Source organism: Acinonyx jubatus, chromosome E1, assembly GCF_027475565.1.
Source record: "Acinonyx jubatus isolate Ajub_Pintada_27869175 chromosome E1, VMU_Ajub_asm_v1.0, whole genome shotgun sequence".
Classification (NCBI taxonomy): Eukaryota; Metazoa; Chordata; class Mammalia; order Carnivora; family Felidae; genus Acinonyx; species Acinonyx jubatus.
Genome location: NC_069397.1, coordinates 38891082 through 38916068, shown reverse-complemented (window position 1 = coordinate 38916068; position 24987 = coordinate 38891082). Strand labels below are relative to the sequence as shown.

Sequence of the window (24987 nt, the reverse complement as noted above, 5' to 3'; positions counted from 1 at the left end):
ATAGGAACTAAAGGTTGGATGTTTTTATTTTCTTTACAAATGGTCTTAACTAAATTATTTAATGCAGACTTTATGTAGCATGAAGATTTTTTTTAATGTTTACCTTGTATCAAATAATTTGGCATACCATTTCTTTGGGATAAAAATAACATAATTCCAAAAATACATCTTATGGACATTAAGCAATAGTGATTTAGTCATTCACAGTAGAAAATGGATACTAAATAATAGTATTATTTTCTGAGTAGCTAGTAGATACCGATGGCCCCAATGAACCCACATCACCAGGACTCAGGCCTTTCCATAGTCTTTCCCACATCTACTTTGAACTTGACAATGTGACTTGATCTGGCCAATGAAACATCAGCAAGCATGACACAAGCAGGCATTTAATGAATGTTTACACATTGGAGCTTATGTCTTCTTAGAATGTTCCCTATAGGAAGCCGGCTACCATATAAGAAGCTCATTTACCCTGAGACTACCACGCTGTGGGGAAGTCTAAGCTAGCCTCATGAGACCACATGAAGAAAACCTGAGGAACCCAGAGAAGAGCCATAACTAAAGTTCTAGATGTATGACTCTGCTCCAGCCATTCCAGCTAGTTCCCGGCCATTCCAGAAAGTTCCTGCCCATTCAAGCCAACTAGCCTGAGGCCCCAGACATTATGGAGCAGAGATAAGCCATCCCCAATATTCTGAATCTGAAATTCTGACCTATAGAATTATGAACAAATAAAATGGTTGTTGTTTTAAACCAGTAAGTTCCAGTAAGTTCTGGAGTACTTTTTCATGTGACAATGGACAATGAAACAGAGTATTTAAAATAAGAGTCTATTATCTGCAGGGCACTTGGGTGGCTCAGTTGGTTAAGTATCTTACTCTCCTTGATTTCAGCTCAGGTCATGACCTCACAGTTCGTGAGACTGAGTCACGCATTGGGCTCTGTGCTGACAGTGTGGAGCCTGCTTGGGATTCTCTCTCTCTCCCTCTCTCTCTCTGTCCCTCGCCCCCCCTCCACACACACACATGCACATGTTCTTTCTCTCAAAAAAAATTTTCTTTTTGAAAAAGAGTCTGTTATTTGCTCAGTGACAATAGCTGATATAAGTTTAGTCCATTAGCCTCCCACCAAACCTTTCAACCAGGATTTTAGCCATTTTAACACTGAAATGGATCTCTATGGCAGTCCTGGTCCAGTAACCATAGATGAAGCACCAAAGCATCCAAGAGAAAAGCCAAGGTCCTCACTCTTCTAAGGCAGCAGAAAATAAAGCCATTGCCCATGTATGTAGGTTCATAGCTCTCTGCCTCTTCACAAATCAGGACCAAGCGGTGTAACTCCAACTCAAAAAGGAGGGACGTCCCCTGCTTTTCATGAGAGCATGCTGGGATACCCAGGTAAATTCTCCTCCTTCTTATCTTTAAGTTTTGATTCCTTTTGACTCTGTCTTTAAGTTCCTCATTCCAGGGACATTAACAACTTCTCTATAAATATGCTCACAGTAAGTATCACACAGATCAAGAGTTTCACTGAAAGGTGATCTGTGTTCCATGTAGGTGAGCAATATTCTCCTTCATCTAGAAATTATAAGGCCTTTTACAGACTAAGATGAGCATGATGATTAGGTAGCTCTTAGTTCTAAAGTTTAAGTTTTTAAGTCATTAAGACCCTTAAATAACTGTCCATTCATTCTAGGCATGTTTCTTCACAATGCTATGCTCATTTCAATATATAATTCTATATTATTTGGGGTGTTTATATATACCCTCTAAAGTGTTTTGTTGGCTTTTTGTGTATCATAACAATGTTGTTTTCTCTAACTTACTACATGACTGAGCTCATTCCCATGTGGGTGACTCATTCCCCATCTCATTTATTCTATTACAACATCTATATGTCACCTGCTTTCTGAAGAGGATTAGAGAGTTTCTAAAATATATTTGCAGTGAGGTCATGCAAAAAGGAAAGATGACAGTATCTCTGACATACTCCATGATCTGACCTAAACAGACTTAGGAGTTTTACTGAAGAACTGTGTGTGTGTGTGTGTGTGTGTGTGTGTGTGTATGTGTGTGTGTGTGTGTTTGTGTGTGTGTATTTACAGGGACTATCCTATGCACCAAAACTTCTCTTTGAAATTTAAAATAGGAACCATCTAATAAAATTATGAGTCACCGAATAAAAACAATATGTCAGTTTATACCAATTTTTAAGTCTGCATACACAACGTAAACCACGCATGTGACATACATACACACATATACTAGAGGAAATTTTAACAGTAACGACTATTCTTGACTGACCTTTGCATTCACAATTTCATTTGTCACAACCTTGCAAGGCATTATTATCCTCATTTTGGACTGATGAAATTGGGGCTCAAATGGATTAACTGAACTGTGGTCATAGAGCTAAAAATAGTGGAACCAGAATTTGTACCCAGTGTACTTACTCTTTTTATTGTACCACGCAAAGTCAAAACATGGTCACCAAAGAGTTTTAAAAAAAAGTAAACACAGGCAACACATTTTGATGAACTCTTGCTGATGGTTTTTATCTGAGATGAGAGTCCAGGGATGAGAAATCTGAAAATGTACATTGTACTAGAATAATACAAAGGAGTCAGAAATACACACTCAGGTCTAGGGAGGGACAGACTTTTATGACTAAAAGCTACCTTCCCACTACCCAGACCTCAAAGCGTTCAACCCTCTGCGCACAGAAGTCAACACCAGGGGAGAGCTTAGCAAGTTCCAAAACTACAGGACCTCAGCCCTTAGTCTGCCCAGTTAGATCTCACATTCACTCCTAGTTTCTATCAAAGTTATCTCTCCCATACACTAAGAGAACAAGAAAGAGGACAAAGATAGTAATGATGGATGAACCATATGTTCCAGAATCATCAACTGGAAAAATTTTATCTACAGTGTTATCACAAAAACATCTTTGTTTGTTTGTTTGTTTGTTTCCCACATTCTAGGAAGCAGTAGTTTGGGGTCAACCTCTAATCCTAAGACTTATATGTATATCGGTGCTTTTCAAATCTTAATGTCTATATATATACTTATATGTATGTATTACATGTTATATAAAAAATATAATAAATGTAAAATACATAAACCTGGCAATCTTGTTAAAATTGCAGATTCTGGGCTTCTAGTACATCTAGGTTGGGGGTCCAAGATTCTGCATGTCTAACAAGCTCCCAGATGATGCTGAGGCTGCTGATCCATGGACCACACTTTGAGTAGAAAGATGAGTTCAACCCATCAGCCATTTTGATAAATCCCCTAGACTGAATGTCTTATCCACAAGCCAGTCTCAATAGATTTAATATAGACTGAACTGGATGAAAAATACAGTAGGAAAGGTGGTATCATTAGAATCTGATTAGCATTGTCTTGCTCAAAGCAAGTGAAGCTGGCAAGAGTACTCACTGATTAAGTAAAGCCTTGAAAGAAAGTGTTTTTTGGTTCTGGTCAAGAGTGGAAAATGGAATGAAGTCAGGAAACGAAGGAGATCAATCACTTTGTCCCCAGTTATTCCTGGCCTCATTGCATTAGCGCATGACATGAAAAGTTCACCACTAACCAGACTCACTGGAGAGGATGAAAATGCCTGTCAGAGGTTGTCCATCGTGCTACTAACACAGCACTAAAAAGTATGCTACTATTTACGAATGAGTATTCACTTACAAAATTCTTCCTCAATTTTCCTCAAGGACCATTTCTTTACTGAGTGGACCAAATAACGGCTGAAGTTCTCAGAAAAACAGTAATAACTCTGTGAAATTATGTCTCATTCCACACTAGCTTGAACTGGTTACTTTCATCTTGGGTATGGATTTTTTTTTTTTAACATTTATTTATTTTTGAGACAGAGAGAGACAGAGCATGAACGGGGGAGGGGCAGAGAGAGAGGGAGACACAGAATCGGAAGCAGGCTCCAGGCTCTGAGCCATCACGGACCGCGAGATCATGACCTGAGCCGAAGTCGGACGCTCAACCGACTGAGCCACCCAGGCGTCCCTTGGGTATTGATTTTATCACTCTTTGTTTTCAAGAAATTCACATGAGTTGGAATTAAGAACCAGTCGGGAAGTATTTATGAAGCTTCCGACACATGTCTACAGCGAAGCCAGCCACTGTTAGGAAGACAAAACAAGGAAGTTCATGAAGTCAGAGCTTCTGAGAAGGAAATGAAAATACACAAAACCGTCCCTTTGCCCAACTGTACTTCCTGTCGCCCATAATCATAGTAGGCAGCCATAATAATTACACCTTTGCTGGTGTTATGATAAGGAAATTGATTTGAGCTGAGAGACAAAAAGAAAGCGCATCTCTCCAGTAAAGCTCTTTCCACCCTCTTGAAATTTTCTCCCACACTCAACAAAAACTTCATAAAGTCATCCATGACCCTTCTGCTCGTCTCCACCAAGTCAACTCCTATGACTGGTCTCACACCCTTCTCAAGTATCGAGGCATTGCCACACGGCCTTCTCCTAGTGAGGCTCAGCTTGTTTTTCCAGAGGGCAGCAGTCATTACCTGAATGGCAGGTTTGCAATGCAAGCTGCCTTAATGTAGGGCTTTGTAGCCATCACGTCTGGGTTGTCATTAGTGTCCTCTGAAAACAACAATCAGCTGGCAGACCAAAAAAGGGCATTCAAGAAAACTCATTAATTCAAGTGTTTGGGGAAGCTACAGAAAATCTAAATGTATTTATCTTTTAGTTATTCAAAGAAAGTTCTAACATACACACAAGGATAATAGTCACCTAAAAGTTTATGAGCTATACTTGCTACAATGCTGAATTGGGACAGGCTACACATCTGTGGGCTGGCAGCTCTGGGAAGGAGGTAGCACCTTTGATCATTCCTGCATGGGATGATGTAATCATTCATCAGGGGGCTGAGCCGTGTTGTAGGGACATGGGTAATTCCATTTCTCACTGTCCCTTCCTCTTCCCTCTACAATGTTAGGTGGTTGGAAAGTTCTAGAAGAAGTCTGTTTACAGGAGTCTTCCTCCTCTGCCCCCACCTTTAGCATGGATGCACCTAAGGCTAAAAAGACAAGAGAGGAGATGACAGGACTCCTCTCTTCTGCCCCAGCCACACTGTTCCTGGGCCAGCCAGAGGTCAGAGTGACCAGGACTGAGTTCTGTGTCAGACCACAAGAGGGCTGCCTTTGAACAGCAGATGTCCAGAGTCTGCTCCCTGTTCCCTCACAGGAAGCAGAACGTAGAAATAAGCCCCCAGTGACAAGCACAGGCCTGCTAACCATTTTTACAGCAGGCAAAGGGTTAAAACCACAGCCTCCAGAAAGGTGCCTGCAGGAAAGTGGCAGAAGGAAGCTGGGAGCCTGCACCTCTAGGCAAACTGGACACCCATCTGGGGTCCAGACACGGGGCAGGCTGGGTGGGAGGGACCCACAGACACCTGAGGTGGGGGAATCACGGAGGGTGGGGTCAGAGGCTGAGTTCAAGGCTTTGATACCCAAATACATTCTGCCAGTTTCTTGCTGGTAGTGCTTAGAATTAGATCCTCCCCACCTCACCCACCGGGAACACCTAAGGGGGAGAATTCAGAGCCCACTCCCATAACCCTCTAGAAATAAAACTTTCTAAGTGGCTCTGCTATGCTCACAGGATCCAAAGGATCTCGAGAAGGCACTCCTGTGCACAGCAGGGGAGGCTTGGGGGCCTCTCAGAGATTCACTTCCTGCCTCCCAGCTTTGTTTTTGGGGCCTCCAAGCAACATCTTGGTGTAAAAGCTTCTCCTGCACCTGGAGCATTCTAGCTTGCTCTGCAGGGGCCCCACCTGAAGGTTTCTTTACTGAAAGGGAGAGGGGTATGTATCCACACCCCCATCAGAAGCAAAGAGGGGAAGGGGGACTTTAAGAGGAGGTGAAGAGGGACTGAAACTGCAGGCAGAGATCCTGTTACCTCAGTTTCCCCCAAACCCACTCAAACTTGAAAGAGACAGAACCCATGCACCAAGTACAAAGATGGGTTTGCGATCAGGCAGGAGACACAAAAGTCCTAGTTCCTGCCCTTACAATGAACCCTTCTCTGAATGCTGGCTCCCTCCACGAGACAACTTGACAGAGCTTACTTCCACCTTGGCATCTGTGTCCTCAAGGCATCCAAGTATCTTGTGTATCTTTCAACAGATCAAAAGGCAGAAAGAAAAATGTTCTTGGATCAGCTCCTAGAAAAATCTGAAACCAGATTTTCCTGGGATACGTCAGGCCAGTCAGCACCTGTTATTTTATACTGTGGCACCTTTCCTTTAAAATATGGATTAAACGATGTGGCGAATGAAAAGATGAAAAATTCACAAATCCAGCAGCTCTAGTTTCTAAATTGCTGCGTTATCTCCTTTTAAACTTCTGTGGACTTTCATCACCCTCTCTGCTCTTTGGGGCGCTGCCTTTCTTACAGGGAAAACAGAAAAACCTGAGCTTTGCAAGCGGGGCACAGGGACACCGGTCAGGAATGCTGTAAGGAGGACCAGGTATCAATCTCCATAGGAGTGGAACCAGACGGTGGGCATTCAGATTTGATGATTCAAGTGTTAATGAGAAAAGATTTTACACTTCTAAAGAAGATAAAGTAACAGATCTATGGAAGATATTAACTGGTTTTTTAGATGTCTACAGGTTGGCCGAATTATAAATAAAGTTAGGACGCAGAGACACCCACTTGTTTACACATTGTCTGTGGCGGCTTTGGGCTATGGCAGTGGAGCCCAATAGTTACAACTGAGTTTCTCTGGCCCATAAAGCTTAAAATATTGACCATCTGGCCTTTGCAGAAAAAAAATCTTCCAACCTTGTCTACAGACATTAGGAGGAAATGAGTTGAAATTACAGCAGAAACAGGCCCAACTATAACATCATCTCTGCCAGGTGAAGGGGGAATCTTTCTGACAGTTGAGATGGCTCTTGACCCCTTGCCAAGTACTAAACATGAACACGGCTAATTTAAAGAACACCTGGACAATTTAGCGCCGGTGTAATAACTTGAAAGATTGAAAAGCATCTGCTCTTCCCCCAGGTAATTCATACTCAGGGCAAAAAATTTTAAATAAAAAAAAGGATATTTTACTTTTAAAGTTGTAGAGTTTCCCAAATGTTTTCCAGGATGACTGGTCAACTGTGCTCACCAATAAATTATGCTGTTCTTTGCAAAATGCCTTATTTGCACAGAGTGGGAAGGGAGATAATGGTGACTCATAAGTTTGGGATTCCCCCTAGAGTCTTGGAAAGGGCAACCTTTATTAGATATGAAGGGCAGGAGCGCCCCCTGCTGACCAGAGAGGCAACTTAGGCCTGAACTCAATATTCTTTTTTCTGATCAGGGCTCTCAGGTTGGACAAGAATCAATTTCCACATAGCCCCATGAGGGAATAAAGGAATACCAAACATTCGCAATTCATGCCCAAGGCATGGTAGCAACTTTAAATCTCAGTAGTTTGCATAACATGTGTGGTAGCAAAAACAACCATCAAAATGGAATCACCAGATTTTCACTTCTCTTCCTTAAGTCTCCTTCTCCACTAAATATAAAAATAAAAATACAGCCTTCGACAACAGCCCATTGAGTACAAACTCCTTTAACAACACAGAAGTTAACCCCTTACTTGAAATCAAGTACCGGCTGAAGGTTTTGTTCCAAATAAGTCAAACTATATGAAATTGCCAATATTCCACTTGTTTGACTCACAAAAACAGCAACTTCATATGGTTCAGGTTGAATGTAATGACTCCATCAACAATTGACAAAGATACATAGGAGAGTCTGAATGTGTAAGCTAGGGGGCAGGCTTCCCTTACTCACCTACAGATACAGTGGTTGGAGGCTGGGGATACAGGACGGAGACCTTCTGGCCTCACAATTCTCCCCCAGGGAAGCCTCTGAATTCATCTAACCAATGAAAACAGAGGCTAGGATTTTAAAGTATCTTTCTTGTCACTTAGGCAACTCTGCTCCACATGATGGATAAGTATTTTTAAAATCAGTTCTCTCTTTTTAACACAAGTGTCCTAATAAAAGAGCTTCAGGGAAGAGGAGGATTTTTTTTAGTGTTTATTTATTTTTGAGAGAAAGAGAGAGACAGAGTGCAAGCGAGGGAGGGGCAGAGTGAGAGGGAGACACAGAATCCAAAACAGGCTCCAGGGTCCAAGCTGTCAGCACAGAGCCTGACACGGGGTTGGAACTCGTGAACTGCGAGATCATGACCTGAGCCTAAGTTGGATGCTTAACCGACTGAGCCACCCAGCTGCCCCGGAAGAAGAGGATTTGAAAATCCTGATCTCACCATTGCCTCACTTTGAGGTTCTACAAGAACAGGGGATGTAAAAGCCCCACTGACCATGACCGTGGGACTGCAGTAGTGACTCTGCCATGCAGACCAGGCGCAGTGGGGGACTGGGGTCAGGACAGATGCAGACAATGCCAAAGACCAAGGGTTACGAGGGCAGGGACTTCTGATTTGAAAAGGAGAATCTGGGAGGGAACATTTACAAGGTCTGAATACCAAGCAAATTAGAACATGGACTCATTCATGCATCTGAATTTTGCAGTAAAATCCATATGGATCTGGATTTCTAAACCACAGTGACCTAGATAATAATCACTCCTCTAGGCCCATTTTTCAGGGCCCACTGTTAGCTGCAAGAGCCACAAAAAGCTGCAAAAGCCACAACCGTAAGAGTTGTGGGAAGAGTCTGAAGTAAAATAAAAGAAAGGAGTACGACAGCAACTCAGTCACACAATACTCTTAAAAGAACTTGGTAGAACTTTGTGTGTGTGTATACATATATATTTTTTAATGTTTTCTTTATTTATTTTTAGTTAAAAAATTGTTAATGTTTATTTATTTTTGAAGGAGAGAGAGACAGAATGTGAGCAGGGAAGGGGCAGAGAGAGAGAGGGAGACACAGAATCCAAAGCAGGCTCTGGGCTCTGAGCTGTCAGCACAGAGCCCGACGTGGGGCTCGAACCCATGAGCCGTGAGATCGTGACCTGAGCTGAAGTCAGCCACTTAACTGACTGAGCCAACCAGAGGCCCCTTAATTATTTATTTTTGAGAGAGAGAATAGGGGAGGGGCAGAGAGAGAGGGAAACAGCTCTGCGCTGACAGAAGCAAGCCCATTGTGAGGCTCAAACTCATGAACAGTGAGATCATGACCTGAGCTGAAGTTGGATGCTTACCTGACTGAGCCACCAAACTTGGTAGGACTTTGAAGGCAAGTTCCAAGTAGACTTATTTGAAGGATCAAGTCGGGAGAAACAGGAGTTGCCCATACCCTGACCTAGCCCAATACTTTGATACATTCCTTAAAATGTCCATGATTTAAGGCAGCGGTCCCTAGGTTAAAAACACAATTCTTGAATTTGAAAACACAGTGGCCAAATGCCATCCTCCAGGACAGAAACACTGAACACAGTAAAAGCCTGAATGATATCCTTAGACTATAATATCAAGTCCCCAGGAGATTTCCAATGTGACGCTCACTGACAGGAACCACTAAGTTGAAGGACCTCTCGAGTCGAATTATAATTCCATATAAGCTTGGGAATTTTTAAGTACAAAAGAAAAAAGAAAATCCCACAGCTACACAAGTCATTATAAGAGCAAAGCTCAAAGCCTATCATCCAGCAGAGGGAGCAAGAGGTAAACAAATACTTTTAAAGTCAGACCATGGAATTTAATTAAGACCTTGGATTGTGATGCCTCCCACTTTGGTCTTTTTCAAAATTACTTTGGCTATTCGGGGTCTTTTGTGGTTCCATACAAATTTTAGGATTGCTTGTTCTAGCTTCGAGAAGAATGCTGGTGCAATTTTGATTGGGATTCCATTGAATGTGTACATAGCTTTGGGGAGTATTGACATTTTAACAATATTTATTCCTCCAATCCATGAACACGGAATGTTTTTCCATTTCTTTATATCTTCTTCAATTTCCTTCATAAGCTTTCTATAGTTTTCAGCCTACAGATCTTTTACACCTTTGGTTAGGTTTATTCCTAGGTATTTTATGATTCTTGGTGTAACTGTGAATGGGATCACTTTCTTTATTTGTCTTTCTGTTGCTTCATTATTAGTGTATAAGAATGCAACTGATTTCTGTACATTGATTTTGTATCTTGTGACATTGCTGAATTCATGTATCAGTTCTAGTAGATTTTTGGTGGAGTCTATCAGGTTTTCCATGTATAATATCATGACATCTGCAAAAAGTGAAGGCTTGACTTCATCTTTGCCAATTTTGGTGCCTTTGATTTCCTTTTGTTGTCTGATTGCTGATTCTAGAACTTCCAACACTGTTAAACAACAGCAGTGAGAGTGGACATCCCTGTCGTGTTCCTGATCTCAGGAGGAAAGCTCTCAGTTTTTCCCCATTGAGGATGATATTAGTTATGGGCTTTTCATAAATGGCTTTTATGATGTTTAAGTATGTTCCTTCTATCCTGACTTTCTTGAGGGTTTTTATTAAGAAAGGATGCTGAATTTTGTCAAATGCTTTTTCTGCATCGATTGACAGGATCATATGGTTCTTTTCTTTTCTTTTATTAATGGGATGTATCACATTGATTGATTTGCAAATGTTGAACCAGCCCTGCATCCCAGGAATGAATCCCACTTGATCATGGTGAATAATTCTTTTTATATGCTGTTGAATTCGATTTGCTAGTATCTTATTGAGAATTTTTGCATCCATATTCATCAAGGATATTGGCCTGCAGTTCTCTCTCTTTTTTTTTTAATATTGAAGAAGAAGACCAAAGTGGGAAGCATCATAATCTCAGACTTTAGCCTCTACTACAAAGCTGTAATCATCAAGACAGCATGGTATTGGCACAAAAACAGACACATAGACCAATGGAATAGAATAGAGATTCCAGAATTGGACCCACAAAAGTATGGCCAACTCATCTTTGACAAAGCAGGAAAGAATATCCAATGGAAAAAAGACAGTCTCTTTAACAAATGGTGTTGGGAGAGCTGGACAGCAACATGGAGAAGAATGAAACTAGACCCCTTTCTTACACCATTCACAAAAATAAACTCAAAATGGATAAAGGACAAGAATGTGAGACAGAAAACCATCAAAACCCTAGAGGAGAAAGCAGGAGAACACCTCTCTGACCTCAGCCACAGAAATTTCTTATTTAACACATCTCCAAAGGCAAGGGAATTAAAAGCAAAAATGAACTATGGGGACCTCATGAAGATAAAAACCTGCACTGCAAAGGAAACAATCAACAAAACTAAAAGGCAACCAATGGAATGGGAAAAGATATTTGCAAATGACATATCGGATAAAGGGCTAGTATCCAAAATCTATAAAGAGCTCACCAAACTCCACACCTGAAAACAAATAATCCAGTGAAGATATGGGCAGAAAACATGAATAGACACTTCTCTAAAGAAGACATCCTGATGGCCAACAGGCATATGAAAAGATGCTCAACGTCGCTCCTCATCAGGGAAATACAAATCAAAACCACACTCAGATACCACCTCACGCCAGTCAGAGTGGCTAAAATGAACAAATCAGAAGACTATAGATGCTGGAGAGGATGTGGAGAAACGGGCAGCCTCCTGCACTGTTGGTGGGAATGCAAACTGGTGCAGCCACTCTGGAAAACAGTGTGGAGGTTCCTCAAAAAATTAAAAATAGATCTACCCTATGACCCAGCAATAGCACTGTTAGGAATTTACCCAAGGGATACAGGAGTGCTGATGCACAGGGGCACTTGTATCCCAATGTTTACAGCAGCACTTTCAACAATAGCCAAATTATGGAAAGAGCCTAAATGTCCATCAACTGATGAAAGAATAAAGAAATTGTGGTTTATATATACAATGGAATACTACGTGGCAATGAGAAAGAATGAAATCTGGCCTTTTGTAGCAATGTGGATGGAACTGGAGAATGTTATGCTAAGTGAAATAAGTCATACAGAAAAAGACAGATACCATATGTTTTCACTCTTATGTGGATCCTGAGAAACTTACCAGAAGACCATGGGGGAGGGGAAGAAAAAAAAAAAGGTTAGAGAGGGAGGGAGCCAAACCATAAAAGACTCTTAAAAACGGAGAACAGGGGCACCTGGGTGGCTCAGTCGGTTGAGCGTCTGACTTCAGCTCAGGTCATGATCTCACAGTCTGTGAGTTCGAGCCCCGCATCGGGCTCTGTGCTGACAGCTCAGATCCTGGAGTCTGTTTCGGATTCTGTGTCTCCCCCTCTCTCTGCCCCTCTCCCACTCGTGCTCTGTCTCTCTCTGTCTCAAAAATAAATAAAAACATTAAAAAAAAATTTTAAAAACTGAGAACAATCTGAGGGTTGATGGTGGATGGGAGGGAGGGGAAGGTGGGTGATGGGTATTGAGGAGGGCACCTGTTGGGATGAGAACTGGGTGTTGTATGGAAACCAATTTGACAATAAATTTCATATTAAAAAAAAAAAAAAGACCTTGGAGCCCTAGGGGCGCCTGAGTGGCTCAGTCGGTTGGGTGGCTGAGTTTGGCTCAGGTCGTGATTTCACGGTTTGTGGGTTTGAGCTCCCCATCAGGCTCTGTGCTGACAGCTCAAAGCCCAGAGCCTGCTTCAGATTCTTCATCTCCCTCTCTCTCTGCCCCTCCCCCACTCACATTCTGTGTCTCTATCTCAAGAATAAATAAACATTAAAAATATTTTTTAAAAAAAGACTTTGGAGCCTAAATGATTCATTTTATCTTCAATGATAGTATTTCCTGAAAAGTAAAGAAACTTGGTCACAGCAATACAGAGAGTGAAATCCTGTGTCTCTTCATTTCAGGTGATATATTCTCTCCCATGACAAAGCTAACATGAAATGATTCTCTTTTATGTTCATTTACCTATAGAAACATGCAATCAAAATTCCTTATTTGAATAAGGAACATAGTAAAATACTTAATTGGTTGTAGACACCAGAAACACAAGGATTTTTTTTTAATGTTTGTTTATTTTTGAGAGAGAGTCAGAGCAAGAGTGGGGGAGGGGCAGAGAGAGAGGGAGTCACAGAATCCGAAGCAGGCTCCAGGCTCTGACCTGTCAGCACAGAGCCGGACATGGGGCTTGAACCCACGAACTGTGAGATCATGACCTGAGCCGAAGTCAGACACCTAACAGACTAAGCCACCCAGGTGCCCCTGAACACAAGAAGGATTTTAAAGAAATCCTTTGTGTACAACACAAAGAAATGTCTTCCTCTTTATAACAGATAAATTGGACTCTTCATACCAATTCACTCATTCACTCACTTATTAATTATCAACTGTGTACTTATTCTGTTAGACACTGTATCCAGACCTCACCTAACATCTCTGCATAGCCCTGTGTTGATGTTTGGGATATTTTGGCCCCTTCTTCAGAGAGCCCATTTCATGGGATACAGTGCTGGGTATTATTGTGCTGTGTCCTTCTGTGGCTGTCAGTGTCACATCTGTGGCCATAGGCATACACTTGGACATTTGTACTCACGGTGGGGAAGACGGACAGAACATTTCTGGAGGAATGTTCCAAAGTCCCTGCACTTTATACACTGAGCCATTCAACACACGTTTGTTGGCAAAGGTCCAGTCCTCATAATTCAAGGTTCAGAAATTTGATTTTATCAGTTCACTCAAGGTTGATAAGGGGCTAAAGGAATGGAGTCATATAAACCCCATTAACAAGAGAACGTCTATTCTTTTCCAATAAAAGTGGTGTTGGTGTTTTACCACTATCCAGTGCACCTTGTCTCATGATCAAGGTGCCCACAAACTAAATTAGGTATCTGAAAAGTGTTTGGTGATCATGGAATAAAGGCAAAGGTTGTGAATAGGCTAGAAAGGCATTTTTCTAAGGAACATGAGAGCTCCTTCAGCACCAAATAACAATCTGCTGTGACGAGAAGACCATCCCTGCCAGATGGTGTCTGCTGTGCAGTATTGTGCCCAAGAGCCACTTTCGCCAGGTGCTCCCATGTACACCTGCAAGCCCTAATCTAGCCTCTTTGCCTGGACTGTCAATCCTCGAGGGGAGAACACGCTTACTCACATTTGCACCTGGATGACGCTAGGCTCCCAGAATCTCTAATGATCAGGTGGGGGAAGGAAGGATGGATGGATGGGGTTGGTGCATGAATGAAAGGCAACTCCAGTTACCCAGTCCCTGCCTGCGTTACCAGAGTGCTAAGCTGCTAGCCCCTTAGGGAGGTGATAGGGGGCTCCCTCTGAATCATCACTAGTTTGTTCTTCAGCTTTCATTTCTTTGCATTCAAATGTGTGGGGCGTGTGTGTGTGTGTGTGTGTGTGTGTGTGTGTGTGTGTTACAACTGATACTTTCCTTCTCAACTGATTGTAAAGAAAAAGATTGCCTATTCTGTTAATTTAAAATCAGTATTTACAAAGTGTGGTCTCTAGGTCTCTTTTTAAAGACACAGGGGAGTACTCCACGAACAAAGTTCAGTGACTGCCCTTATTACAGAGAGGTAAAGCCAGAGTCTTTGCAGGACAACGCGGTCGCACACCATAGCCATTTTCCTCTGGTCTCCCTCCTTTGCCGCCAGTCTCCCTTCCAGACCTCAGCACCAGCTTAGGTTGTGAAGGGGCCACTGCCCCACCCACATTGGGAGGTCTCTGCCCCAGACTTCTACACAGCTCTTCCCTCTCGCCAAACTTCCCATTTTCTTTTTTTTTTTTTCAGTTTTGTTTTTTTTTTAATGTTTATTTTTGAGAGAGAGAGAGACAGAGTGCGAGCGGGGAAGGAGGAGCAGAGAGAGAAAGAGACACAGAATCTGAAGCAGGCTCCAGGCTCTCAGCTGTCAGCACAGAACCCTATGAGGGGCTTAAACTCATGGACTGTGAGATCATGACGTGAGCCGAAGTCAGACAGTTAACTGACTGAGCCACCCAGGCGTCCCCAAACTTCCCATTTTCATTCAAGTACCACTCATGGTGAGGCCAGTCCTAACTACTCCATACACAAGTGCACCCTCTCCAGAACAACCCCAGGCCCCCAAAGCACAGGTCATCCTCTTGCAGACTTCTCCTGGTAGTCCCTGCCTCCGATGCCAAATTCCACAAGATGCCCCCAAACAGGGCCTGGCACACACTTCTAATATGGCTATAAATATTTGCGAATGGATGAATCAATGCCTGGAACATCACATATTCTACAAGGCTCAGGCTAAATAACAGCAGGTCCTCGTCCTCCTCAATCTTCCTCTTTAAGATCTTGTAACGATCTCTTCGGGTATTAACCTGCATATTGCTAAAGAACATGCTTCTACGGCTACTTCTTAATTATTCAACTTAAGACGTTAAAAACCTAAATTGCTGGTGTGGAAGGTGACAAGACAGGATTCTGATACCACTCCACACCCCAGTTCCCATTTCTCCACCTTTCTGGTAGAATTATATAACATTAGCTTTTATCATTTTTGCCGAAGTCCTCTAGATACAATATGCAACTGAATGCATCAACACAACTGATTGATACAATACAATCTCTCTAGATACAATTCTAGCTAGAATGAAGCTCCGGCAACAGAAATTTTTGTCTGTTTTGCTCACTGAAGCATCCCTGTGGCCTAGAGCAATGTCGCACATAGCAGGTGGGCCCTGAAGAAGCATTTGTAGAACACTCAGATTTATGGTATGTGACATAAGTCATTCATTATTGCACGTGCAGGGTGCATGGGCCATCCCCCACGTCCCTCCACCTGGTGGCCTGGCTGGTTGAACGCTGCACTGGCATGAGACCACCTGCAGGGAAGTTTCAATGACTCTCTCTCATCCAGTTTCACTTGGGAATCCCTACCCGACATCCCCCAAACTCTTCTTGAAACTTACAGTGATTTATAATTACTGATCTACTAATCAGCTTCCCCAACGAGACTGCAGCCTCCTTGGCATCATGGAGGTCCTTGGTCATCTCTGGACGCCACGGTCTGTCACAGCATCAGATCCATCATAATAGATTCTCCAGAAGTTCTGAATGAAGAACACAAGGCCCTGCCTGCCACTCTGAGGCAAGAGAGAAAGAACTTCTTCCTGTTCTGGGTAAGCCCTTACGACGAGGCCCTCTCACTATTTACAGAAATAAAATGGAGATTGACTGTTTTTCCTTTCGCTCTTTGCACCCCTGGGCTCATTAATCCCAGGTCATTTCATTCACTTTATTTTTTTCAATGATTTAGTTTCTTTCTAGCCACTTTCCTTGTTCAAATCGCCCTTGAAAATAAAAATAAATTTCAACTAACAGTTAAATCAGTCTTGGAGCCTGATGGTTTCTTCCCAAGTTAGAATTGCTCTGTTGCCTTGCGAAACTGTCCGATTTTACACTGGACTCCACTTGACAAAACAAAGCATTCAAAACTAAAATGTACAATCAGTTGAAAGGTCTTCCTACATCACTACTACCGTTACTTTCTAGCAGTGGTTCTCAAACTTTGCGCGTCAGAATCACCTGGAGGATTTAAGACCCAGATTGCTGGGCTCCCACCTCCAGGGTCTTTGATTCAGAGGATCAGGAAGGGCCTGAGGATATGTATTTGCAACAAGTGCCCAGGTGATGCTGATGCCGGCCACCTGGGGACCACTCTTTGAGAGCCCTTGCTTCCCCATAATTCTCTGGGAGGTCTCGGAAATGGGTTAAATTTCTTGCTACCCCACCCCTCAACCAAGATAACCAGATGTTGGGTACATGCTTACAGCACTCCTTAACCTTACCAATGCACGTAAGTCCCCTGAGGATCTTTTGAAAATGCAGATTATTCAGCCAGTCTGAGGTGGGGCCCAAGATCTGCATGTCTAACCAGCCCCAGGTGAGGCCAACATTGTGGATCCAGGGATCAAACTTTGAGCTTAAGGCATTACAAATTGTACCAAGCAGGTTAGTATTAAAACTCAAGGGCTTTTGCAGGTCTCAAAGCATTTGATTTCAGGTCTGAGCCCTAAAACTACCAATATACTTTTACACTTTATTTATTATTAGACTTCATTATTAAAATCCTGACAAAATAGAAGCAAGTGAACATTTAACTTTCTCCCACATAAAACTTCAACATGGATGGGTCCAGCTGACTCACTGGCATTGCTCAGATGTATCTGAACATGGTTCCAACAGTGTGGGTAGATAATGGTAAACCTGGTGGAGATGGTGGGGAGGGTGGGACTGCTTATACGCGTTGATTTAGGAACTGCCCCTTTGTCATGTGGTGAATGGTGTTTTGTTATACAATTCTAGCATTTAGCCTTCACAGAAAACTGGTTTTAAAACACCTTGTCTAATGCGTCATTGAGCCCAATTCCCCCCAAGGCCAGGATTATCTCTTTTTAATTTCTCAGGCTATAAAGAGATCATAGCAATGGGGAAGTGAAAGACAGCATTAGCTCCTCCCAAACCCTACCTAATCCATTTACTCTCTTACAGGTGCAGGTGACTATTAAGAACACACTTAGAGGAGCACAGAACGAGGTACAAAATCTGCAGGGCCCAGTGCAAAATGAAAATTTGGGACCTCTTGTTCAAAATTATTAAGAATTTCCACACTGCAGAGCATCAAAGCAAAGGCCAGGACCTTCTAAGGTCATGTGCCAGTGAAGTCAACCCCAGGGGGAAGGACTCTGACATAATGAAAAACCCATGAGTTGGAAACTAACCAGACCCTCTCACTCTCTCTCCTCCTCTTTTTCCCTCTCAAAACATATGTCCAAAAAGAATAGCTATGATGACAATGGTAGTGTCATTGTTGAATGAAAAGTTGTCCCTGTCTCATCTTTGGCTCTACCCTTCCTTCATTTTTCACTAAAATAACTCAACCATCTGATTTACAAAAACCTAATGAGATGCCACTAATTCCAACAAGGGCTAAAATGAACCCTACCTTTGGTCTGGTTATGATAAGATGGTTTACCTAAACTATGCTAAGGAAATGTACAGCACAGTTATGATTAGAGGTGAGGGTGTGTGTGATCTCAAATAACCAGCTTTTCAAATCACCAGGCAGTGCATCTCAAGCTTTGGTGATTCACCAAGGATCTTGTGAAAATGAAGGGAGGTGAGTACGGGACCCAGGTGAGCAAGGGACCCCAAGAATAGGGGACACCTATACTATGAGACTGAGGACCACACTTTGAGTAGCTTAGTCTAGAACTGTCAGTAAGGCAGCCATTAACCTCATGGACCTACTGAGTGCTTGTCCAAATGGAGATGTGCTGTGAGTTTAAGTGAATACCACATTTCAAAGACAGTTAAAAAAAAAAAAGGCAAAGTATCTCATTAATAATTTTATAGATTATATGTTTTGGATATATTGGCTTGAACAAAATATCTCATTAAAATTAATCCCATCTTTTTTTTTTACCTTTTTATTTTTTTAATTTTTTTTTTAACGTTTATTTATTTTTGAGACAGAGAAAGACAGAGCATGAACGGGGGAGGGTCAGAGAGAGAGGGAGACACAGAATCTGAAACAGGCTCCAGGCTCTAAGCAGTCAGCACACAGCCCAACGTGGGGCTCGCACTCACGGACCGCGATCGTGACCTGAGCCGAAGTCGGACGCTTAACCGACTGAGCCACCCAGGCGCCCCTTTTTTACCTTTTTAAATGCAGCTCCTAGAAAACTTTAACTTAGATGTACCATTGCTGTTGAACAGCACTGTTCGAGAAATGCCACTGGAGCTTTCCCTTATCTATCCTCTCCATCTGATTATAAACTCCCTGGGGTGGGAACGTGAGACCAGCCCTGGACACCATCCAAGGAGGGAACAACTTGATAGCTGAGTTCATCCCTCAACTTCTCACCACACTAAGTTTGCTGCTCTGGCTCCTTCCACTCCAACATACGCATTTGTGCACATGCACACGCATGCACGTGCACACACACACACACAAACACACACACACACACCAGAGTGGAGCAGACTTGAGGACAGGACCTTGTCTTCTGCATCTTTCTATCCTCAGTGCCCAGCACATGAATATCTGATGTGTTGATGCTCTATGTAAATCATTCGTTGCTCCCCCCCCTTATAATACTTACGGGTCACTCACTGTATGTATATAGTATACATATACATATATATCATATACTGAGATATGTATATATCTCAGACTTATTACATGCTTTCTCAATTACATTTTCATCCAGAAGGTTGTCCTTCAGCTTATCTGGTACTAGCCACACGGGCTCAATCAGTATCAGTGACAATGCCACTAGCCCTACTGCGCACTGAGTGGTAAGTGTTGGTGGCTCTTTTCTTATCTCCATCACCAAGTTCACAATCACTACAGCTCTACTAGGCTCACTGCTGCTACTAGTAGCTACAGCTCACTGAGTGCTTTTGCTACGTGTCAGGTGTTGTGACAGGCACTCCAAAACGTCATCTCATTTAATCCCCACAACATCGCCATGCTAGGCGCCATTAATGATCCTCTACTTTCCATATGAGGAAAGTGAGGCTCAGAGAGGTTAAGAACTTACCCATGTTCACACAGCAAGTAAGCGGCAGAGACGGGATTCTAATCCAGATCTCCAAACACTGTGCTTTCAACCCTTGGTATCTATAATACCAGCAGCAGGTTCTGGATCGCAGAGCAGTAAAAAGGCAAAAGTGATGTTGGATGGTTTTGAATAGTTGCTTTTTAATAGCCACACCGAGACAAAGATGTTCTTTAATTCTTTTTCTGAGTCTGTTTTTCAAACGTATAACTTTCTCAGGGCGCCTGGGTGGCTCAGTCAGTTAAGTGTCTGACTCTTGGTTTCGGCTCAGGTCATGATCTCATGACTCATGAGTTCGAGCCCCATGCTGGGTTCTGCTGACGGTGCAGAGCCTGCTTGGCATTCTCTCCCTCTCCTGCTCTCCCTGCACCTCTCCCCGCAACTTGTGCTCTCTCAAATAAATAAATAAACTTTTAATAAATAAATAAATGTATATGTTTCTCAATACTTAAGAAAATACAAAGTTGTCATCAACCTTTTATTCTTCCAGTTCAGGGAATATGTAAATCTGACATTTCCTTTATAGCGGAACGTTGGGAACACGTGTGTTCACATTTACGAACTGTATACAGTATGTGTGTCCACACATACACTGCATTTCAAGTTTCAATATGGAGCATATCAGAGTAACACTGGGCAAATAGGCTTACAAGGAAAAAAATGGAAGACCAACTCAAAACCAATTACCAATGAATTGTTTTATGATGAAGGCACAAGTTTTAGGATGATCTTTGAAAGATGGATTTAGAATTTCTCAGTCAGTTTCAGGTTTGCAGCCATTTTTTTTTCCCTAATGACTTTATTCTTTCCGCATCAAAAGAGCTGGTTCATCCTAAAAAGTAGATTTTATGATGTCAATTTTACCTTTGGGATTAACGCCCGTGTGTATTAATATCTTAGTACAATTTTATTTTTTTCAACGTTTTTTTTTTTTAATTTATTTTTGGACAGAGAGAGACAGAGCATGAACGGGGGAGGGGCAGAGAGAGAGGGAGACACAGAATCGGAAACAGGCTCCAGGCTCCGAGCCATCAGCCCAGAGCCCGACGCGGGGCTCGAACTCAGGGACCGCGAGATCGTGACCTGGCTGAAGTCGGACGCTCAACCGACTGCGCCACCCAGGCGCCCCAATCTTAGTACAATTTTAAAACACCAAAGCTTTGAAATAATATACAAAGTGCTTGCTGAATCCACTTTGACAGAACTGTAAAAAGGACAAAGTCCTTAAAAGATTTCTTACAGTTCTCCCAAAAGATTTCATTCAAGTTCCCACATTAAGAATGTGGGAGGGGTGCCTGGGTGGCTTAGTTGGTCAAGCATCTGACTTCGGCTCACGTCATAATCTCACGGTTCATGAGTTTGAGCCCGGCATTGGGCTCTGTGCTGACAGCTCAGAGCCTGGAGCCTGCTTCCGATTCTGTGTCTCCCCCTCTCACTGTTCCTTCCCCGCTCACCCTCTGTCTCTCTCTCGTCAAAAATAAATAAAGATTAAAAATAAAAATAAAAGAATGTGGGAGATAATTCCTGGAATACTAAAATGCAAAACGAAGGAGACAAAATGATTGTAATCATTGTGACAAAGCAGATCAAGAACAGTGGCTTTACCATAAGAGCGTGACAGGCCAGAATAATTGGTTTCCATTTTCATCTGTGACTAATTCATCATCGCTTCTAGGGCCAATTGTGCTGTCTGGTGTCTCCATTTTGCCAATGGTACAGCCCTATGTTGGTGTGAATCTGGCAGGGTAGGAGGGGGGATGAATTCGAGGTTAAAAACCTGACCTCTGGCCGAATGTCATACTTATTACGTTCAATAAACATAACTGGTGACTGAACACACACAGCACAGTAAATACTGTGCTTTTAAAAAGCCACCAGGTAAATCTTTAATAAAGCCTCAAATGACTTAGGAACAAAATGAGTCCTGCAGCGGGGAACAAAATGAATTATTGGTATAGATCAAATTGCCCAGAAACCTCATGTGTCAACATTAATGTCAGTTCTTCAGAACCAATATATTGCGCCTTAATTACGCCAGGCTTCCAAGCCCTGTGGTCCTCCTGACAGCTCATTTCACAGAGATGCATTTATTTTGAAAAAGTGTGTGTAGCTACCAGCCTGTCCACTCTATCAACATGAGACTTGGCCATAAAATCCTGCTATATTTTGCCCAGGGCAGCAATTATTAAGTATCCCTCAACATATGCGTCAAACACATGAGAAATGGCTCCAGGCTTTTCCTGGTTTTCCATTGCTTAAAAAAAGTAGAAAACACCAAAAACAGGAGGCCTTTGCGGAACATGAGGCATCAAAAATGTTAGTAGCGTGGTGAGAGCTGAAGAGTAGCAACTCGTTCTTGGAGAAAATATGAATAAACCAAGTCTCCGCTGACACCTAGGACGTCCCCAGAAAGGTGTAAAGCCTCTGGTTACGTGGCTAGAAACACAGCACAGGGACACAGCGCAAAACTGCACAAAGGCTCCGCTCTCTGCGCTGGTTATTGGCACTAGTGAATCTTGTAACGATAGGGGTTCTCTGCTTTCACTTTTCTAAGTTGGGTTAAATGGGGCTCCTCACAGTGGGGTTCTTTCCTCCTAACCCTCTGATGCCCAAGCAGGATGACCTAAGGATTTATTACCTTATCATATGCTAGCCTCCCAACTCAACAAATAATACATAACCTGGACCCCAGAGCCCAAAGGTTGACTGAACTCACCCGTTCTTTATCTGCGGGGCCCATCTGGGTCTCAGTGTTCTGTTCTCATATCCCACCCTTGCTCATCTTTCTTATCCACCCACACTAAAAATTAAAATAAAGGTTAAAATTAAAATCCATGTCAGTATGTCCTCTGCTAGAGGCATTCCTTGAGAGCAGTGTCTAACTAATTGATTGTTGCTTCTAGGGCCAATTTCGCTGTCTGGTATTTCCACTTTAACAGTGTTAAGGCCCTGTCTGTGTCTGTGTGGTGGGGGGCGGGGCAGGGCAGGAGGAAGGATCTGAATTAGAAATTAAAAACCTGACTTCTAGTCAAATGTTGTATTTACTACACTCAATGAACATAACTGGAGACTGGACACACCATTCATTTATTCAACAAAGAATAAATGATGTGATTTATTTTACCTGGTTATTTTTCTTTTTTTCTTTTTTTTCTTTTTTTAATGTTTATTTTTGAGAGAGAAAGAGAGAGAGAGAGAGAGTCGGGGAGGGGCAGAGAGAGAGGGAGACACAGAATCAGAAGCAGGCTGCAGGTTCTGAGCTGTCAGCACAGAGCCTGATGTGGGGTTTGAACCCACAAACCATGAGATCATGTCCTGAGCCGAAGTTGGACGCTTAACAGACTAACCCACCCAGGTGCCCCTATTTTTCATTTTTTAAAAGCTAGCTGTCCAAATTTTGATTCAGGCTTTGCCAACTGCCTCGTTCACAAAATGGTGATCTTTATAGGCATTTTCCTAAAATCTGTTTACAACTCCTCCTTCCGAAATTAGATGTTGAAAAGCTTACTGTCTCTCAGTTGCCCTCTCTTGCTCTCATGCACTCTCTTTCTCTCTCTCTCTCCCTCCTTTGTTTCTCAAGTTCTGTCCTATTCCCTACAAGAGATTTTCAATATCAGCATCGAGAATTTCTCTTTTAATCACTCATCTGCTTTGTACAGGTTTTCTAACTTAAATGTGCACACATTAAAAAGTAATGACACACCCAACGGAGCTGAAATGTGAACACATGTGTTGTTTGTGTTCCGAAAGGCTAATTAATAATACATCTCTTCATCTGCTTGTATCCGTATATACCGTGCCTTGTTTGAGGAACATCCTGGGGCCAGTGATCACTGCCACATCTTACAGAATCTACTTCAACATTGTGCTAGTAGGAGCAAATGAAGGAAGATATAGGAAGAGTAGGTCTTTAGCCCCAGGGTGGAAACTCGTTATGTGTGGGGCATATAACTTATATTAGACTTTTAAACAGTAATCTAATCAGTGAGAGTTTCATTTCTTTATCAGGGTGCTGTTTGCAAGACAGCTTTCCTGGGTCAGGCAAACTTGCTGAAAACCAAGATAGAAAGCAAACATTATGTGGATTAAGTTGACCAACTTTCTATATTTGCACTGTTGCCATAAGCAAGTCAATAAATCTATTAACACCCCAGCTGTCCTGTTCATCAATTGAGAAGAAACATGGCCTAGATGATTTTCAAGGTCTCCTCCAAATACAAGAGCCTATAGTTTTTTGTATTGAAAATTAAGCACCACAAAAAATAACACACAGTGAGTAACTGCCACTTGTTTACTTGTTTTCAAAAATACTAAGTCTGGATTGTTCAAATAACATGAAAGGACACCATTAAACTGAACCACGGATCACTTCTTTCCCTAAAATATAGTCTACTCAGCAATCAAAAAGAATGAAATCCTGACATTTGCACTAATGTGGATGGAATTAGAATGTATTATCCTAAGCGAAATAAGTCAAAGAAAGACAAATATCACATGATTTAACTCGTATGTGGAATTTAAGAAACACAACACATGACCATAGGAGAAAGGAAGGAAAAATAAGATAAAAACAGAGAGGGAGGCAACCCATAAGAGACTCTTAAATACAGAGAACAAACTGGGGGTTGCTGGAGGGGAGGTGGGTGGGGATGAGTTAAATGGGTGATGGGTATTAAGGAGGGCACGTTTCAGGATGAGCACTGGGTGTCATATGTAAGAGATGAATCACTGGGTTCCACTACTGAAACCAATACTACACTGTATGTTAACTAACTTGAATGAATGAATAAATGAATAAAAAAATAAAGTAATGATATATGCATATATATATATGTATATATATATATGTTGGTTATACACACACACACACACAGACACACACACATATATATATACACACATACATAACCAATGCTAATTGGTTATTACCATTTAGCTGCTAAGTCTAGGCCAGACTTTTTGGATCCTTCACAAATTGTACTTAAGCACCGTAACTACTATATTTTTAGTTTATTGCAATGAATGAAATGTTCAGTTGTGTGGCAATGCAGAGTAGTCTAGAGAAGGAAAAAACCTTAATGCAGTGACAAGGCCCATGCAAGGCGAGGTTCCTCCCTGTCACCTGTGGTCTCTCTGTGCAGAGGTTTGACTCTGGGGTTCTGAAAAGACCAAGTGGACTAGAATTACGGTGGCAATTTTTATATGAGGGATAATGTGCGAACCAACAAGGTGGAGCAAACCTCGCCTGTTACGTCATTATACACCTCCAGCTCAGTTCCTGCCAGATCAGAATATTCTACAGCCACCTTCATAGAGGCCTTCTCCACATGCATCTAATAGCACAGACACTAAAACTCGGCATGTCTACAAATGAACACATCACATATTCCTTTGCAACAACCCCTCCCCAGACCCTCTCCCAGCCCTGTCCCAGGGCCTCCCTTAGTAAACTATCATTACC

General features: G+C 42.3%; 1 long non-coding RNA gene across 8 annotated transcripts in view; it reads right to left on the bottom strand.

Annotated features, from left to right (window-relative positions):
• LOC106989270 (uncharacterized) overlaps window positions 1-24987 on the bottom strand; it is a 149278-nt gene that overhangs the window by 60988 nt on the left and 63303 nt on the right. For 5 of the 8 annotated variants that reach the window (XR_008294169.1, XR_008294167.1, XR_008294171.1 and 2 more), the window contains 2 exons: window positions 21132-21263; window positions 19509-19609 (listed from right to left, as the gene is read on the bottom strand). The exons of 1 other annotated variant lie outside the window; for it this stretch is intronic. This is a non-coding gene — a long non-coding RNA (uncharacterized LOC106989270). The remainder of the gene's footprint in view (window positions 1-19508; window positions 19610-21131; window positions 21264-24987) is intronic. 2 more of the 8 variants (XR_008294172.1, XR_008294168.1) reach the window with 2 other exon arrangements.